Genomic DNA, 9,228 nt, shown 5'->3' with positions numbered 1-9,228 from the left:
TTTTAGCACAAGTGTGCCATTTGTTGTAGACTAATGTCAAGGAATATAAAGTATTATTGGGGATGGGGAATTTAGCTTTTGTAGAACATAAATTGACTGCCATGTAAATATAACCATCAGTTTTATTGCTTGTTAAATATTTATTTACTGAAATGATTTGAATAGGAAAGCTTGCTGAAGGGAACCATGCCTGTTTTTAGTTATATATTGTTGAATTCTTTTATTACTTTGGCTTTTTTTCTGTTTTCAAATTTACAATTTTACATTAAAATCTACCGTAGAATATTGTGAAATATAAGAACTAATTCTCTAGAATATGTAGGATCATCCATTCTAAAATGGCTAGGGTAACTGAAATTTGATTTGAAGCTACCATTTTAATGAAATTGACTATTTAGGAGCACAGAAGAACATTCTCAATTCATCCATTCACTCTTATGTTCGTCAGACTTTTCTTGACCACTACGGATGGGTCAGGCATTGGCTTCTGGGGACGTTAATGTAAATGAGCCATGAGAGGCTCAGCCTTGCTGGAAAAATCACACATAAAATATATTGAGTATTATAATACAGAAATTTACAATATATGCCAATAATACATATATCAAAACAAATCAAGGTAAGACACTACAAAAAATGTTTTGTTTTTTTTTAAAGATTTTATTCATTTTTTGGCAGAAAGAGAGAGAGACAGCGAGAGAGGGAACACAAGCAGGGGGAGTGGGAGAGGGAGAAGCCGGCTTCCCGCAGAGCAGGGAGCCCGTCGCGGGGCTCAATCCCAGGACCCTGGGCCCACGACCTGAGCCAAAGGCAGACGCTTAACGACTGAGCCACCCAGGCGCCCCTGCAAAAAATGTTTTTAATTTCATTTCCATTTCTTGGAAATAGAGTTGACCATTGAACAACAGGGGTTTGAACTACGTGGGTCCACTTATACATGGATTTTTTTTTTTTTAATAAATACAGTACAGTATTGTAAACGTGTTCTCTTTTCCTTCTGGTTTTCTTAACATTGTCTTTTCTCTAGCTTATTTTATTGTAAGAGTACAGTACCTAATACCTATATAACATACAAAATATGTGTTAATTGACTGTTTATGTTATCAGTAAAGCTTCTGGTCAACGGTAGGCTATTAGTAGGTAAGTTTTTGGAGAGCCAAAGTTATACATGGATTTTCCACTGCATGGGGGTTTGGCACCCCAGCCTGTGTGTTGCTCAAAGGTCAATGGTAAAAGATAACGGTTATGAAGTAATACATTATAATACTTGTGCTCTTATGGCCTGGAGATGTTAAATTGTGTTGCTCACAAAGTATCATAGGATTGCCTGCATGGATATTGGTTTGAGGTTTGGACTCAAAGGAGGGGAAAGTCTTTGTTGTAAATAGATTTCAAAACACCCACTCCCGTTTTCCCTGGGCCCAGAAGCACCTCATGGAGCAGAAAGAATCCAGTTACCAAGAGAAAGATGGCACTTACTGAGCATAACAAGGCAGAGAAAGCAGCCATGTTACACAATAGAGAAAAATGAAGATTAAGACATATATGAGACCACAAGTTGGGCCTTAAAACAAAAAGTGGATATCTCAGCCTGAGAGGAATGAGAATCAAGTGAGATCCAAGAAGACAATCCAATCTGTACCTGAATAATCCCTTTAGACTTACCAGAAAAGGTTATGATATCTCTTCATAAGAAGAAATGAAAATAATTATCAGAGTTCAGTGTGTATCTTTCTTAGTTTTTTTAGTATAATGATGTAGGATAGTTATATAAAAATTTAGAATGTAGGTTTCCTGCTTCACAAGAATTCTCTTGAAAATCTTCGTAGAATCCCGAGGAACATAAACCATCAATGCAGAAAAAATCTGGAGATGAGTTGATTTCCCCCTGCATTACAATCCAGATTTCATGTGCCTATTGTGAGAAAAATCATAAAAGTAGTCACCAGGACAAATTTCTGTAAAGGGCTTATTTCTATCTGAGCGTGCCACACACTTCCTGCATGGAGCAGAAAATGAAGGAGAGATACAAAGTTTATCTGATTTACTCGATCAATATAAATAGTCATTCTGGAAAACTCACTTTCCCACACAAACTTCATGATTGAATGAAACCTTACAGGGTTATTCCAGTTATTTTCTAGACCCAGCCCAAGTTTCTGTTCTCCCAGCAGCGGCATGGTAGAGCAGAAAGAGCACAGCGTGGAAGCAGAGGCTGTGTCACACGGTACCACTGTTGCTGGATCAGGGACAAGGTCATTAACAGCCCTCAACTTCAGGGTTATCATCCGTAAACGGAAGCAAATAAAACTGGTACCTACCTCTCAGGCTGGAGTCCGAGGAGTCAATAAATACAACACTATTGTTATAATTTTACACTTGCTTTTTAGGAAACCAGTTAGATAATATGAAATAGTGAAAGAACACCTTTAAAACTGAAATGTGCCTTGAAATTATGGGTTGCTACTAACTAAATGTTACTTCTATAGGAAAAATTTCAGTGTCACGGTTATTGTTTGTAAAACTAGGGATAGGAGAGTTGGGTTCTAAATTAGATGAAATGATACATGCAAACATCCAGGAAAGACCTGGGAACTCAGAATTTCTTAAATGTTATTGATTTAAATGGAATATAAATTTTCTAGAAATATAGTGTAGACAGATCTTAATTTTAAATGCAAATCCCCTTTGAGCATCCAGGTCACTGTTCATTGGCAAATTGGTTTTCTAACAAAATTAAAAACAGAAAAAGAAAACTTCTAGGAGAAACAAACTCAATATCCATTAGAGAGAAATCTGAATATAACTTATGGCCCATATAACAAAAATACCTAACTAATATTGAAAATTATAATTGATGTGTGATAAATGTCTAAGTGGAAAAAAAGCAGGTTACAAAACAGTATGAATCAGCTGATTCCAGTTTCAGGATAGGTGGGAGTTGTGTGTGTGTGTGTGTTATTTGTGTATTGAAAAATTATGAAAGGATAAAATGTACAGAATATTAATAATGGTTATTTCTGAAGGATGACTTTTACTTTCTAACTTTTTATATTGTCTAAAAGTTTTACAATGAGGTTGTCTTGTATTTATAAGTTTTAAAGGCTCTTTGTACTTTTAAAAATATTTCTGAGATAAAATTTCTAAGTAGTCTTCTGCAAATAAATTGTTAATACAAACATTCTTACCTAGTTATCATCAATATACTTTCCCTAAAAACGTAATGAAGTTATAATTTTAAATTCTGAAATATATTATTTGAGTTTATTTAATTTTATAAGCAACTGCATTGAGGATATTTTTAAGGCACATGGTTTAAAGAGTTTTGATTGCCAAGTCTACCAAAAACCACAGAGTTCTAGAAAGGTTTAGAACATTTAAAGATTAACTGCTTTGTTTTGCTGGAGAAATAACAAAAATATTAAGGATTTAAGTGTATTATTTTTTCCCTGATTTGATCACAGACCTAATTTGATAAAGAGGTCAGTACTTGGCACATTTGAGCAAATATCAAAATGGTATTGGATATTTATAGAACTAAATTAGATGTTAAACAAATGGAAAGTATAATTTAGAGAAAGAAAAGACAGGATATTTATAGCCCATTGAGTATGATTCAGAATCTTTTACTTTTCACTGTAAAGTGGTATTTTTAAGTTGTCATTTTTTAAAAGACAAATAGATCACTTGAAATATCTAACAAAATATTTATTTTTACCTGAATTATGGAGATTTTAGGTAAACCTTCTAATTATTGCAAGTATACTATTCTGAGTATTCTTCAGCACAGGAAAAATTTGATAGGAATGTCAGTGAAGAAATGCTGAGTCAATGAACATTGGGGTTGAGTTGCTTTGGCACAACTTCTGAGCCTAGAACTTCATTTATCCTTCCAAAGAATGTTCTTGATTTGCCATAGTTACTCTTGGATATTGCTGTAGTCTGGAAAGAAAGCTACAACTCTAAGCAGAAGTAACCAGTAAATTAATTTTTTTCTATGATCAAGATAGAGAAACTACATTGTAAGAACCTTGACCTTGAGCCGTTTCAGCTCTCTGTGCTTTAATTTCAACACGGAGTCTAAATGCAAGCCAACCACCTCATTCAGTGTCAACAGTGTTCCAGGGCTAGATATTGGACATGCCACAAAATTATACTGTATTATAGTTTACGAAAAACTTAAGATATTTTGAAGATAATTAGAGTATAGACAATATTTATTGTTATTTATTGTCTATTATTATTAACCCCTGAGTAAGAAGTTACTCTGTTGAGTAATCCCTTCAAAGCTCTGTGTTCTTTTTAAGCAAATCCTATTGCACCCAGCAAATTACTTGCTCAGCAATGAGGATTTTACTTCCAATATAAGCAACTTGTGAGTTTCTCTATTGAAGATAAATGGAAAGACATGAAGGTGAGTATTAGGAAAAGTAAAAGACCAGTAAACATCACCTCAGAGCTGATGATAAAAGGTTTCGCCTTAGAGGAGATAAAAGAAACTAATGGAAGTTAAACTGGACCTTTCAATACACTCTCCATTTTGTTAGGGGGAAGGAACTAAACTGTCTGCAGACGGGTCTTGGGTTGTTGGGAGAGTCCACCCTATGCTTTGGAGAGAGAATTAGAGAAATATTTTTCAGTATGACAGGAACGTTAACCAGAGGTTATGCAAAGCTTTCTTAAATCTCAAGTATTTGAGATTTGCATTTGTGGGATTTGTGAGGCAGCAGTCAATACTTCTGAATCTTAAAACTTTCTATTTTTAAGTGCCCTTCTAAGCGCTACTATTTGGTTAAAGGACAAGAGTAGGGGGAAAAATATGTGAGAACGCAACTTCATGAAATAAAGCAAAATCATTTATGAGTATTTTATTTAAATTTTTGTGGCGGTAGAACCTAGGCTATTTCTCAGGAGCAAGAACTGATATATAGTGTAGCTTCTGTTGGTACTTGATTTGTATTAACATTTAAGCATTTGTAAAACTGTATATACAGACTTTCATAGGGCCTCTCCTAACCACAGTACTACAACATTTGTGATCCCAAGAGCGTTTTGAACCACAACTTCTCCTACCCTGGGGTGGGGCTCTCAGAAACAAACCTGGGAGTCGGGCAGTGGCTCGCCACAGGCAGCAGGAGTTTTGAGTGTAAATAACGGAGAAGAGTATCGATTAAGTTGGAGTAAGGATTAGTCAGTCACTGCTGCAAGTTCACCATCAAAACCATGGAAGTGGCCTGTCAAGTCGGTTGGACTTTTGGGATATTTCTCCAGGTCTACTAAGCTGGCGCCCTTAGCTACCGAAGTCTCTGGTTGATTCTTGAACTTCTTAAGCTTCCTAACCTAGACACTTCCTACTCGTCTGTCCTGGAACTGAGCGTCTTGCCTCTCTCAGAGTAGTTTCTTTGAACTTCATGGAAGTCCCCTCTTTAGATTGGCAGCATCCCTGTGTTTGTCCCCAGTGCTGCTATCAGACAAGAAGAAAGCCACAGTCCTTCCAGTACCCAATGTTCATTTCTGATTGTCCGTCTTTACTGTGAGTTGGTCAGGTTGCATGGCCTTTTGTAAACTATCCCCCCACTTATCCCTTTATCTCTTCCAACCCACCACCCGAAACTCTAGGGAAGTATCCAGAACAGCTACAGCCCTAGCATATTATCTTTTTTGTTCATCACAGTGCAGATCTTCTTGCTGTTGGAACTGGCTTTGCTTCTAAGATTGACAAATTTAACTTTTCTATAGCACAAGTTGTCTGAGAATAATAATCATAATAACCGTTTTTTAAAAAGTTTTATAATAGTATACTTTTCCCCACACATGACTATTACAGGCAGAAATTTTACATAATTTAAAAATTCCCCTGATTCAATATTCACTTTCTTCCCTTTGTGTGAAGTCTGTGAGGGCATAGAATTCAGCAGGAAGGAAAAGAACGAACCAGCATATATATTGATGTTGTTATTTAGGTATCTCCTTACTGATTTTTCCCATTTTTTCCCACACTAATATTTCCTTTTCTTTTCAATTGTGAATATTAATTGAAGGAATTATTCATTAGACTTGAAGTCAGATAATTTTGTAATAAACCTCTTATATAACATTGACACTGTGATTCAAACATGACTTTGAGGAATGACAGAGTAATTCTATTTTATATAGTAGTTGGTGTTACCAATTAATAGAGACAATCTGAAGAGTCAACATTTGAAGACAAAGATTTAAAAATTACATTAAAAGGAATCTTCAGGTGGAATTGTTGATAATGGCTTTTTTCCCCTGAGCCAACCCTCCAGGTTGGATTCAATGCAGGGACTATCCCTAATTGGCTGAAGCCTGTTCCAGAGTTTGAAGAACAATCATTCTCTCTCTTAAGAAAGGAGCATCACGAACGGTAAGCTATCTCTACACTCCCAAAGACCGTAAGCGGATTAACAGCGGCCAAATCACTTGTTCCTGCAGCTTGGCACACAGTGGGATGGCGAGAGCTCTGAGCAGTCCAGTATCCCAGGTAGGGCCCTCCCTGTACCCACCTGTCCACTGGGTGTCTCAGGATGCCTGCCCACGACAGGGCTCTCCAGCAGCAGCTTCCAGCATGGGCTTCTCTCCGTTTTTTGGTCAGTCATCTGACCAAAATGGTATCTGGCTTCCTTCTGGGGGGGCCTTTCCTGGTCACGTGCTCAGTGGCTGGATATCCGAGTGCTGCTCATCCAGGATAGTGCAAGGTGCTTGGAAGCCATCTGTGCATCAAAATCTCTTGGTGCTGTCACATCTTGCTCTGTTCTTTCAAAGACTGACTCGTTCAAGAAACCATTTGAAACCTCTAGAGGTGTGCTAGGGAAGCAAATTCTGTAAAACCGCACTGATCACATCTCTACCTGGTCCCCTTGGCCTGTGCTGAGGCAGGACGAGGACATCCTGTGCCTCTTCTCTGACTCAAGCTGTTTTCATGCCTTCTAGAAGTCTTCCTTCCAGGGACGTGCGGCCATCTCACACTACTTGGGTCTGGTCTGGGAGTTTCCAATCATCCGTATCTAGGATCCTCTGCAACAGCTACAAATACCTGCTCCTTGGTCCTTCCGCGGGGCCTGTGAGTACTTGGGCAAATCATTTTGCTTCCCATAAGGTAGATGTGCCAATCTAGTCTAATTAATAAAGAGGCTGGCTCCTCTAACCTAGACAACAGGAAACACATGGTGATGATAAGAAGATATAGTCCTGCAGAAAATGAAGTTGCTTTCGGTTGCTGTTTTTATATAAAGATAAAGCCCCTGTGCTTTGGAGGTCAGAGTCTAGCATCATTCCCAGCTCAAGCTGTTATAGACAAGTTGGAGCAAGAAGGAACAGAGCTTTATGCTATAACCTCCCTACTTTCAGCTGCTTTACTCCCAGACTTTCAATCTGGCAGGCAGGTTTACCTTCAACTTAGAGGAAGGCATTTATGAATCCCCTAATGTATACTTCTCTCTTATCAATCCTTTGTTGGGGGACATGCATAGAAGACAATTCTGCCTTAAAGTTTGTGAAGAGGGGCTCAGGAGTCAATTGTGCTTTTTTATTTATGAATTTCTCCATTTGCAGAGAGGCAGGCCTCTCTGTGAATGATCAGACGAATTATGTCTGGCCTTTGATGCCTCTCCCCAAAGAGAATTTTCCAAGTTTTTTAACTAGTTTTCCTATTTTTTTAGTTAAATTATTTTAAATTTGTGCAGTTTTGACACTGTTGCATTTTTAGTTTCGATGAAAGGCATCACTGCCTGGAAAAACCAAATCTAAATTAGAGCAGTCCTGCTTTCTCTTCTGAAGAGTGGGCAGGTGGTCATAGGTGGTGTCCCCGTGGTTAGGGATCAGTGAAATAATATACATGATAACACCAAACAGAATGTCGGAGGCACAATGAGAGTAAAATTTATAACTTCTTGCTTCTTTAGTTTGTCAGCTTCTAAAAGGCAGAAGTTTATGTATTTTCTTATACTGATATGCTATGCAATGTGCATGTGCCAAAATGTTTATGAACCTGAAAGACTGACACCCCATCTGTACACACACGATAGTAAAGCGTGAAACAATGAGGGGCTGCTTTCACTACATTTCCTCTAGATAATCTCAAATTCTTTTTTTTTTTTTTTCCAGTATGTGTAAAAATTCCCACTGTTATTACCCTGCTCTTTGCTTTTCATTTTCTTGTCTCTTCCCCAGGGCAAGTGACTCAGCTAAAAGATGCATACAAGTTAAAAATACACCAACTCAGAACTATTGGTGACAACATTTCTATCTCCTATAGCTAGATACTTCTCAGGGAATCCCTAAACCCTGAGGAAACTTGTTGATAAAGGAATAAACATGAGGGATGTATGTATACAAACAATTATTCCAAGTCAATACATTTATGGTGCGTAGGAGTCTAGACTCTGTGCTGAGTCACATACCCTAAGGATAAGAAAAGAAAATGAAAAACAAGAGGTGAGATTAGAAGAGTGGGAATTCTTATAAACCAACTTTTAAAAATAGTTGCGGACTATTTACAATAGACTAACAGTAAATCTGTCTAGGTATATAGTCTTTCATCTTTCACTGTAAGGGTTTATAAAAAATGTGGCAAAATTAATCATTTTTTAAAATATTTAATTTATTTTTAATTTAATTTATTTTATTTTTTAAAAAATTTAAATGTTACTTAGTTAACATACAGTGTAATATTGGTCTCTGGAGTAGAATTCAGTGATTCATCACTTACATATAACACCCAGTGCTCATCACAAAAAGTGCCCTCCTTAATACCCTTCACCGATCTATCCCATCCCCCAACTCCTCCTCCCTCCATTAACCCTCAGGTTGTTCTCTATCATTAAGAATCTCTTACAGTTTATGTCCCTCTCTCTTTTTCTCCCCCAGCCTTCCCATATGCTCATCTGTTTTCTTTCTTAAATTCCACATATGAGTGAGATCATATGGTATTTGTATTTCTCTGACTGACTTATTTCACTTAGCAGAATCCATGTCATTGCAAATGACAAGATTCCATTCTTTTTGATGGCTAAGTAATATTCCCTTGTATATATATACCACATCTTCTTTATCCATTCATCGGTTGATGAACATCTGGGCTCTCACCACAGTTTGGCTATTGCTAATAATGCTGCTATAAATATTGGGGTGCATTTACCCCTTCTAATCTGTATTTTTTATCCTTTGGGTAAATACCTAGTAGTGCAATTGCTGGGTCATAGGGTA

The 9,228-nt window shown here is 37.2% G+C and overlaps 1 long non-coding RNA gene across 1 annotated transcript; it reads right to left on the bottom strand.

The window, feature by feature from the left end:
- Positions 1-447: 447 nt before the first annotated feature.
- LOC145720820 (uncharacterized) lies at positions 448-6,600 on the bottom strand. The gene is made up of 3 exons (XR_014144028.1): positions 6,528-6,600; positions 1,666-1,915; positions 448-530 (listed from the first exon to the last, which is right to left on the bottom strand). It is a non-coding gene; the product is annotated as an uncharacterized LOC145720820 (long non-coding RNA).
- Between the last annotated feature and the right edge of the window lie 2,628 nt (positions 6,601-9,228).

This window comes from Leptonychotes weddellii, chromosome 3 (genome assembly GCF_054177405.1).
Source record: "Leptonychotes weddellii isolate Sample4059 chromosome 3, ASM5417740v2, whole genome shotgun sequence".
Classification (NCBI taxonomy): Eukaryota; Metazoa; Chordata; class Mammalia; order Carnivora; family Phocidae; genus Leptonychotes; species Leptonychotes weddellii.
This window is presented reverse-complemented; position numbering and strand designations above follow the sequence as displayed.